The sequence below is a fragment of the Pieris rapae genome, chromosome 13 (genome assembly GCF_905147795.1).
Source record: "Pieris rapae chromosome 13, ilPieRapa1.1, whole genome shotgun sequence".
Lineage (NCBI taxonomy): Eukaryota > Metazoa > Arthropoda > Insecta > Lepidoptera > Pieridae > Pieris > Pieris rapae.
In genome coordinates, this window is record NC_059521.1 from 10,404,547 (window position 1) to 10,415,000 (window position 10,454).

Below are 10,454 nucleotides of genomic sequence, written 5' to 3' on the forward strand. Positions count from 1 at the left end.
ACTTATTAACTACTAGCTTACTACTAGCAAACAAATACTTAAATAAAAAACAACTGTTTATTGAAATTATACGCTTAACTGACTAGAACTTTACTGGATGATGGAAAATAAGGGAAAAAAAATAATAGTCTGAAAGAATCTGACGAGCAATTAGGACAAATAATGTAATTACACAAGTTTTCTTGTTATGTAGTAGTGATATTAGCAGCGGCAGATGTGACACGTTTCACGACGTTTCGCCAGCGTTGCCTATTAGAAGTCACCTGTTACACTCATTGAGTGATCGGCAGACTTAATTTGAACAGGCCGACACGTAGGTGATCGGCACGATCTACTTCCACTTTCCCCCTGGATGACAGGGCTTTCTAGGGACTAATAACCACGCAGAGATACGTGTCCGAAGAATGTTAGGATGCGAGATTGAAGTGCTGAAAACAGACGCTGCTTAATAACGATCTTGAAGTATCAAGAGGTATTTACGAAACTCGGTCCACGAACTCCCAAGCATTCTCCTCACATTTCCAGAGCGTCTACTTTCTGTCTTCCCACGACTCGCAAGGTCTACGTTTCAGCCTCGTACAGAAATATGGGGTGTATATCTTCACTTTCAACAATCTTTTTTTTTTTTTTTTAGATCTTGTCCATCGCCGTTCTTGTGATATACGTCATGTGCCCATACGTCATTTGACCTTATCAATTATTTAATGACATCCTAAATAATTGATAAGATCCATCCTGCTTCATTTACATTTTGATGTTGAAATAGTATGATGCTATTAAAACGTATGAGGAGCCTAACAAATTGACAGAGAACTAAAATTATTTTGAAAAAAGGTATATCTTTGATAACTGTATTCTATTTGTTGATGGAGATGTGATATGGAGATCAGTCGAACCTCGTTAACATAGATGGGTAAGTTTTTTTTTTTTTTTTTAAATCATCATGCGTAAAAAAAAAAGTAGAAAAGAAAAACTATAACTAATATTGCATAATATTTCAAAATTTGATATTGTTGTAATGTTTTGGGGACTTGATAATAGATGGCGCCAGATGAAAATTAAATTATGTCAAATCGCGATATTGTTACATGGCACAAACGACGTAAAACGTCGACGTAATATATATTACGTCTTCGACGGTTAGGTTAGGTTAGGTTAGGTTAGGTTAGGTTAGGTTAGGTTAGGTTAGGTTAGGTTAGGTTAGGTTAGGTTAGGTTAGGTTAGGTTAGGTTAGGTTAGGTTAGGTTAGGTTAGGTTAGGTTAGGTTAGGTTAGGTTAGGTTAGGTTAGGTTAGGTTAGGTTAGGTTAGGTTAGGTTAGGTTAGGTTAGGTTAGGTTAGGTTAGGTTAGGTTAGGTTAGGTTAGGTTAGGTTAGGTTAGGTTAGGTTAGGTTAGGTTAGGTTAGGTTAGGTTAGGTTAGGTTAGGTTAGGTTAGGTTAGGTTAGGTTAGGTTAGGTTAGGTTAGGTTAGGTTAGGTTAGGTTAGGTTAGGTTAGGTTAGGTTAGGTTAGGTTAGGTTAGGTTAGGTTAGGTTAGGTTAGGTTAGGTTAGGTTAGGTTAGGTTAGGTTAGGTTAGGTTAGGTTAGGTTAGGTTAGGTTAGGTTAGGTTAGGTTAGGTTAGGTTAGGTTAGGTTAGGTTAGGTTAGGTTAGGTTAGGTTAGGTTAGGTTAGGTTAGGTTAGGTTAGGTTAGGTTAGGTTAGGTTAGGTTAGGTTAGGTTAGGTTAGGTTAGGTTAGGTTAGGTTAGGTTAGGTTAGGTTAGGTTAGGTTAGGTTAGGTTAGGTTAGGTTAGGTTAGGTTAGGTTAGGTTAGGTTAGGTTAGGTTAGGTTAGGTTAGGTTAGGTTAGGTTAGGTTAGGTTAGGTTAGGTTAGGTTAGGTTAGGTTAGGTTAGGTTAGGTTAGGTTAGGTTAGGTTAGGTTAGGTTAGGTTAGGTTAGGTTAGGTTAGGTTAGGTTAGGTTAGGTTAGGTTAGGTTAGGTTAGGTTAGGTTAGGTTAGGTTAGGTTAGGTTAGGTTAGGTTAGGTTAGGTTAGGTTAGGTTAGGTTAGGTTAGGTTAGGTTAGGTTAGGTTAGGTTAGGTTAGGTTAGGTTAGGTTAGGTTAGGTTAGGTTAGGTTAGGTTAGGTTAGGTTAGGTTAGGTTAGGTTAGGTTAGGTTAGGTTAGGTTAGGTTAGGTTAGGTTAGGTTAGGTTAGGTTAGGTTAGGTTAGGTTAGGTTAGGTTAGGTTAGGTTAGGTTAGGTTAGGTTAGGTTAGGTTAGGTTAGGTTAGGTTAGGTTAGGTTAGGTTAGGTTAGGTTAGGTTAGGTTAGGTTAGGTTAGGTTAGGTTAGGTTAGGTTTTTTTTTTTTTTTTTTTTTTTTTTTTGTTTGTTCGCAATTATTATTATTTTTTTTGATTATGTATGTTTTTTTTTTTTAAAACTATTACAAAAGTTTTTCACGAGAGGGTGGAGATGCAAGGAAGAAGTGGCTATTTGATACCTTCTTTTTCCTTACACCTTTACAATTTTTGTCACATAGACGAAACAAAAAGTTATACAAAACAAATTGGTTATGACTTGCTATGAGTGAATAATTATACAAAGTAAGTGTGTTTGAGTTTGTTTAGCAAAAAATTGGCGTCCAATGTGACGTGGAGTCTCGGTGTTAAAATAAATAAATAAAATGATTTTACGCTTAGTTAACGGTTTATATAATACAAAGTTTTTATTAGGTTTCTATTACTTCTTTTACCGTAATAGTGTTAAGTTACAATTGATTCAATATTTTAAACAGGAAAAGAAGAAAAAATATCTGTTATATTAAATTTATACACTGCAAGTAATTTTAATTTTAATATGGCTTTAAACATTGCAACAAGTAGCTAGATATACAAAAAAATAAATAAAAAATAAACAATAGGTCGTGTGAATTTATACAATTCTATAGGCTTTTGATTTTAATTGTTGAACTTTTTTAGGCAGTTTACGATATAGGTCATAAGGCTAATGAGTGATTTTAGTTCTGTGGGGTGCGGAATCAGTTCTCTTAGGGAGAAGGGATTGGTATTTGTCAAATTATGTGTTGTAAATTTTTGTGTGTGGTTATGTCTTTCAGTTATAAACCTAGGGCACTCTTCGAGCAAGTGTTTCAGTGTCTGTGTTGTGTGGTTGTCGCATGGGCATGTGTCGTTGTCTGTGATTTTGAATCGGCTCAGGTAGCTTTTGGCGTAAGAGTGTCCTGTGAGGAATTGTGTGAGTTGAAAAGAAATGGGTACGGTCGAAAAAAATGATTTTATATCTTCTAAGTTCGGGAATATGTTAACCGTAAAGCGGCCTGTGCTGTCTCCTACGTATCTGTTATTGTTTATGACTTTGGTCGCGCTTTTAATTGTTGTTTTTATGTAGGAAAGGGGACATGCTATGTGGGATGGGGAGCAGTGCTGGTTTGCGGCTTTAGAGGCGGCTACGTCCGCGGCTTCGTTGCCAGGGATCCCGGAGTGTCCTTTCACCCATTGAAATAAGATCTCGGGGTTTTCGTGTGTGTGTTTTATCTTGTGAATCGTTTTGTGTATTTGTGCTACAAGCGGGTGTGTGTTAGACGATTGTTTGAGTGCGGCAAGTGATGACTGTGAGTCGGTGTGAATGTGCGAGTGTGTTATTTTATTTTTATGGATGTGTTCTACTGCTTTTAAGATTGCAAACAGTTCGGCCTGGAAGACCGAGCTGGTGCTGTGTAGTTTGAATAATTTTGTGAGCGCAGGTGAGTGAGCGGAGGGCGGGAAGACAACGAATGCCGCGCCGACAGAGCCGTCGCTTTGTTTGCTGCCGTCCGTGTATATGTGCGTGTGTGAGCTTTTATTGGTGGTGATGTCTGCAACGTGTGTGTCAATCGGTGTCCTATGAGCAGGGTGAAGGAGCTCCTTAAAAGGTACCGGTTTTTCGATCGGGATGTCGGAGGGGATCCTATCGCTAGTTCTATTTATTCGTGTTTGTTCTAGCTCAGCGGTCTCTAGGACCTTGAGGTCTAGCGGGGTGATTTGGGCTAGAGCCGTGGCCGCGCAGGTGGATATTGTGCGAAATCCTCTAATTATTTTTATGGCAAATAGCCTTTGTGTGCTGTTGAGACGTTTTCTTACATATTTCTTTGAGGCGATGTGGCCCCAGATACCCGAGGCGTACGTTATGATGGGTTCGATGACCATTTGGTATATGAGTCTAATGTTGTCGGGGTGCGGACCCCACGTTGGTCTGGTGTACGTTATAATCTTATGGAATATTTTTATTGCCTTTTCTAGAATGTAATTGAGGTGTTCGTTGAAGTTAAGTTTGCTATCTATGATTAGGCCTAAGTATTTGATAGTGTTGCTGAATTTGAGTGGCACGCCATCGAAAACGATTCGACTGAGAGTCGCGGGTTTGGTGAACGCGATACATTGTGTCTTGTCTGGACCGAAATGGAGCTTGACGCTGTGTCCCCATAGTCGAATCGTTTCCAAGGCCGAGTTTGTGATCTGTTCGAGTGTATTAGTGTCCTTGGCCGTGCTTATAAGCAGGACGTCGTCTGCGTATGCCTGAAGGGAGCAGCCTTCTGGAATGGGTGTGTCGAGTAGGTTGTTGAGAATGATGTTCCAGAGGATAGGCCCGCAAGCTGATCCTTGGACACATCCTTTCTCGGTGTGTTTTGTGACGGTGGTGTTGCCGAGTCGTAGTGACACTTTTCTATCTTGGAGGTAACTTTTTATAATTTTAAAAATATTTATGGGACAACCAATGCGTCGGAGCCCGTCGTAGACGGCGGGCCACCACGCATTGTCGAAAGCTGCTTTGATATCGAGGGAGACGGCTATTGCTAGCTGGCCCTCGGTCTTGGCTGATGTGACTGTACCTATGGCTTGTTGTATAGCCTGTACGGTGCTTGTCTGCTCCGTGAAGCCGAATTGATTCGGGTTCAGTAGTTTAAGGTTGTGTGCGTTGAAAGTTAATCTTTTAGTAAATAATTTCTCAAGTGTTTTGCCGAAGACGGGTATGAGACCGATAGGTCGGTAGGAGCTTAGCTCTTCGAGCTTTGTTTTTCCCGGCTTGGGAATGATTTTAACTACCGCCTCTTTCCAAATGGAAGGGAAGTGTGAAATGGTCAAGCAGCAATTAAATAAGTTGGTGATGAATTCCGGAAACAGACGAGCGAACACGGCGCAAATGTCACTGGTAAGGTGGTCATGACCCGGTGCTTTATTATGACCGATCGAGCCGATGGCGTCGAATATCTCGGTGGTGGTAAAGGGGGGTTCGTTCTCCGTGTTAGGGAGAACATTGGCGGCCCCCCTGATGTCGCGGTGTTCGCTCGAGTCGGAATCGTCACCGGGGTAAAAGTGGTTTATTAGTGCTTCGGCAGTCTCCTGCTCGGTGTTCGTGTATGTGTTGTTGATCTTAAGTGTACCCGGGTGTATGTTTATCGCTTTGTCTTTTAAAAGTTTGTTTGTAATGGACCATGCGTCGTCCTTGCCCTGAGCCTCGCAGAAAGCCCGAAAGCTGTCTGTCGAGGCCCGGCGCATCTCTGACGCATATTGATCTTTTGTTTCCCTGTATTGTTCGATTAGGTCGGGTGAGGGTGTGTTATGAGATCGTGTTGTGCGATGCAGCGTCCGATGTAATTGGATGCATTTTGTTTTGAGGTGCTCCAGGCGGTCATTCCAGAAGGGGGCTTTGCTTTTTTGTTTACCGGTTTTTAATGGAAATGACATTTTACAAGCTTCATTGATAATGAGCGTCGTGCGTTCTACGATTGAGTCGAGTTCGGTGGGTGATATGTCGAGGAAGTTAGTGTCCAGAATTTTACTATTGGCAAATTTGGAGAGCAGATTTTCCTTGAACGAGTGCCAGTTCGCGTTTTTTGTGCGGTATAAAAAGGTGCTTTGGTTGGGTGTCGCGGTTGGCGGATTTTGCAGACTAATTTGGAATGTGATTACGTTGTGTTGAGTGGATGGGAATAGGTGAGGCCTGACTTCCCAGTGTCTTATTTTGTTGGTGAGCGGTGTGGTGCTAAAGGTTAGGTCGATAATGGAAGAGCGAGGGCGGCCGTGTGTAATTGTTTCGAAAGTGGGTGTATTTCCCACATTGCACAGGTGCAAGTCCGAGGAGCTCATGAGGTCGACCAGATCGTGACCCCGTCTATTGCTACGGGGGTAGCGACCTCCGCCCCAGAGTGAATGCCATGCGTTGAAGTCACCGCATACTACGATAGACGCGTGAGGGTGTTGAGTGATGAAGTGTTCTAGTGTGTTGAGAGTGTCATTATTGTCTGTTTCTGGCTCTATGTATACAGAAGCCACGTATAGTGTGGAGGTATGGGTGGGTATGGAGATGATTACCAGGTTGCCGGTAGAGTGTTGTGTGAGTAGCATTGCGTTGATGTGCGGACGTGTAACTATACAGGCTTTCGTATTTCCTCCCCGATTGGTTTGGAATGTGCGTAGGCCTGGTATGTGCGGTGAGTGAGTGTTGTTACCTAGATATGGCTCGGAGATGACTGCTATGTCAGTGTTATTGTTATTGAAGTGTAAATTGAGTTCGTGAAATGCATTGCGAGACCTATCGAGGTTCGCCTGTATGATATTAAGATGAGCGTGCATGTTTAGTTGTAGTTGATTTTGGCCTCGACGCGGGCACGCATGGACTTCACCTTGGGGCAGTTTTCGCCGTCAGCGCGATGACCGACATCGGTCTGGGTCTTGAATTGGTGATTGTGTTCGGTACAGTTAATGCAGCAAGGCTTCTCTGAGGCCGCCTTGCTACATTCACCCGTTGAGTGTGTCTTTGCGCACTTAGCGCAGGTGGGGACGGTGGCTGGACAACGGTTTTTGGTGTGCCCAAAACCTTGGCAGTTTCTGCACTGAAGGAACGGTGAGAAATTCTCACAATGGACCCTCTGATAAGAGACTGCGACCCTTTCGAGCTCCAGGAACTTGCGCCAGGCTGTCGGCGAAGTGTTTATAACCGCGTTGTACAGGTTTTCGTTCCTGTTATTTCTTTTGAATTTTACCTCGAATTTTTCGTCTTTCAGAGATGGATTTTGGTCTTTTATTATGTTGATTAGGTCCTCAGGGGGAGTGTTTTTGTTGATACCTTTAATATGTATCATGGGATCGAGACGGCGCTCCTCTTCCGCATTGAGCGAGCCCGTCTTTTTTAGATGCGTGAGCGCGTGTTGCCGGTTTTCGTTGTTGCTAAAAGTGATCTTTAGTTTGCCCTTTGACAGGGGAGATATTTTTAATGGTGCGTAGCCGCCCTCTCGGAAATTAATGGATTTTCTGACTTTATCGACTAGTTGTTGGGGGGTTGAGCTGGGTTCTCCGCTGACCACTATGGACGGACCCGCCTCCTTTTTAGCGGTAGCTGCGATACTAGCATATGATTTATTCAGCCCAGATGGGGCGTTGGTGGTTGTAGTGGCCGAGTTAATATTGTTAATTTTATCCATTAGTTTCGTCATTTTTTTGTTATTTAGCTCAAGAAGTGCCGTGTGCTCTTTGAGTTTGTGCAGGAGTTCGTCCTGCTGAGGCTCAAAAGTAACCGGGCTCGTTTTGTTGGGAGGACCTTGCGGTTGCTCAATTAAAGTAGGTGTTGGTGTTGGTGTTGGGCAGGATGGGAGACCCGTGAGCCTGGTCTTGATAATGAGCGTGGCATTTTCTAGGGAGGTGTGAATGCTATTTTTTATCTCTGTTTTAATGTTTCTTGAGGCCCCGAGCGCCTCTTTGGCTTTGGTGAGCCATTCGCAGGCTTCGTCAATAGGGTTTGATTGATCGCTGTTGACCAGCTTGGTGGGAGAGCGGGCAAACGACGGCAGAAGCGCTTCCGACTGCGCGCTAACCGCAGCAGGCGAGGGGGTTTGTCTCATGGTTTTGGGTGGTGAGCGGAACATATTTAGTTTATTACGGAGGAGTATTCAGATGGAATTTACTTTGTTCTGTATTTATATTATTATTGTTTTTATTGTTTTAATCCTGTTAAGGAAATTGAGTTTTTAAGGTATTTAAAACTAGTGAGAAAAAAAAATGAAATTTAAAGCGCTTCACGAATTCGGCGAAAACTCGGCGGCAGACAGAAGACAGATAAGGCCCGACCCTAATAATCGCTTGCTAGCGCGCACGTGCAAGAACAAAAGGCGACCGACGCTCTGGAAGTGTTTGTTATTTTATGTTTTATTACTCGAGAGGATTATTTATTAAATATTGAAATGTAGTTTTTAACTTAAATTTGTTATTGTAACTATATTATAAAATATTTTTGTTGTTAAAATCCTGTTAAGAAAAGGCGACCGACGCTCTGGAAGTATTTATTGTTTTGCGTTCTATTACCTGAGAGGATTATTTATAAAAATGAAATGAAATTTTAGTTTAAAGTTGTAACTGTATTTATATTATTATTGTTTTTATTGTTTTAATCCTGTTAAGGAAATTGAGTTTTTAAGGTATTTAAAACTAGTGAGAAAAATAAAATGAAATTTAAAGCGCTTCACGAATTCGGCGAAAACTCGGCGGCAGACAGAAGACAGATAAGGCCCGACCCTAATAATCGCTTGCTAGCGCGCACGTGCAAGAACAAAAGGCGACCGACGCTCTGGACGTATTTATTGTTTTAGGTTCTATTACCTGAGGGGATTATTTATAAAAATGGAATTTTAGCTTGAAGTTTGTAACTGTATCTATGTTATTTAAATATTATTGTTTTAATAAAATGGAATTTACTGAATGAAAGTTGAGTTTAAAGATATTTAAAAGTAATAAAATTTAGTGCGCTTCGCGAATTCGTCGGAAACTCGGTGGTAGACGGGTGGCAAAGGAGACCCGACCCTAGATACCCTAGAGACCCTATAGATGTGTAGTATTTAAGATTTTAAATTAAATTAAAAAAAAAAAAAAAAAAAAAAAAAAAGAGTCGCTGAAGGCTAAAATGGATAAAATGAAATGCCAGATGACCTCTATATGTCGCTTTCGTAAAAATGCCTGTTTAAAATGTATAAAGTAAAATTTAAAAAGATTCTAGTTGAAAATTGAAATAAAATAAAATTGGCGCGAGACAAAGAACGTTAAAACAAAGAAATATTCGAAATTTAAACAATAAAAAATGAAAAATAACTACTACTACTGACTATTAATTGAAGCTGGCCGAGAGGTAGCTGGTGGATGCAGCAGCAGCAGATCCGTAGGTTTGAAGACACGCACAGGTAGACTCACAAAACACGGATTTTAGCGGTAGATAGATTGCACAAACACAAACTTTCGACTTGTTGTACGCGGTGGAATTTGAAAAATCCCGGTAAATAAGTGATTATTCGCGAGAGCGGAAACGACCGTTCCAGATGGCAGCTGAATTGAGACTAAAGTTATTTGAAAGTTATGGAATAGAATACAATGCGCTTCACGAATTCGGCGAAAGCCCGGCGGCGGACAGAAGACAGATAAGGCCCGACCCTAATAATTGCTTGCTAGCGCACGTGCAAGAACAAAAGGCGACCGACGCTCTGGAAGTGTTTGTTATTTTATGTTTTATTACTCGAGAGGATTATTTATTAAATATTGAAATGTAGTTTTTAACTTAAATTTGTAATTGTAACTATTTTATAAAATATTTTTGTTGTTAAAATCCTATTAAGAAAAGGCGACCGACGCTCTGGGAGTATTTATTGTTTTGCGTTCTATTACCTGAGAGGATTATTTATAAAAATGAAATTTTAGTTTAAAGTTGTAACTGTATTTATATTATTATTGTTTTTATTGTTTTAATCCTGTTAAGGAAATTGAGTTTTTAAGGTATTTAAAACTAGTGAAAAAAAAATGAAATTTAAAGCGCTTCACGAATTCGGCGAAAACTCGGCGGCAGACAGAAGACAGATAAGGCCCGACCCTAATAATCGCTTGCTAGCGCGCACGTGCAAGAACAAAAGGCGACCGACGCTCTGGAAGTGTTTATTGTTTTATGTTTTATTACTCGAGAGGATTATTTATTAAATATTGAAATGTAGTTTTTAACTTAAATTTGTAATTGTAACTATATTATAAAATATTTTTGTTGTTAAAATCCTGTTAAGAAAAGGCGACCGACGCTCTGGAAGTATTTATTGTTTTGCGTTCTATTACCTGAGAGGATTATTTATAAAAATGAAATGAAATTTTAGTTTAAAGTTGTAACTGTATTATTATTGTTTTTATTGTTTTAATCCTGTTAAGGAAATTGAGTTTTTTAAGGTATTTAAAACTAGTGAGAAAAATAAAATGAAATTTAAAGCGCTTCACGAATTCGGCGAAAACTCGGCGGCAGACAGAAGACAGATAAGGCCCGACCCTAATAATCGCTTGCTAGCGCGCACGTGCAAGAACAAAAGGCGACCGACGCTCTGGACGTATTTATTGTTTTAGGTTCTATTACCTGAGGGGATTATTATAAAAATGGAATTTTAGCTTGAAGTTTGTAACTGTATCTA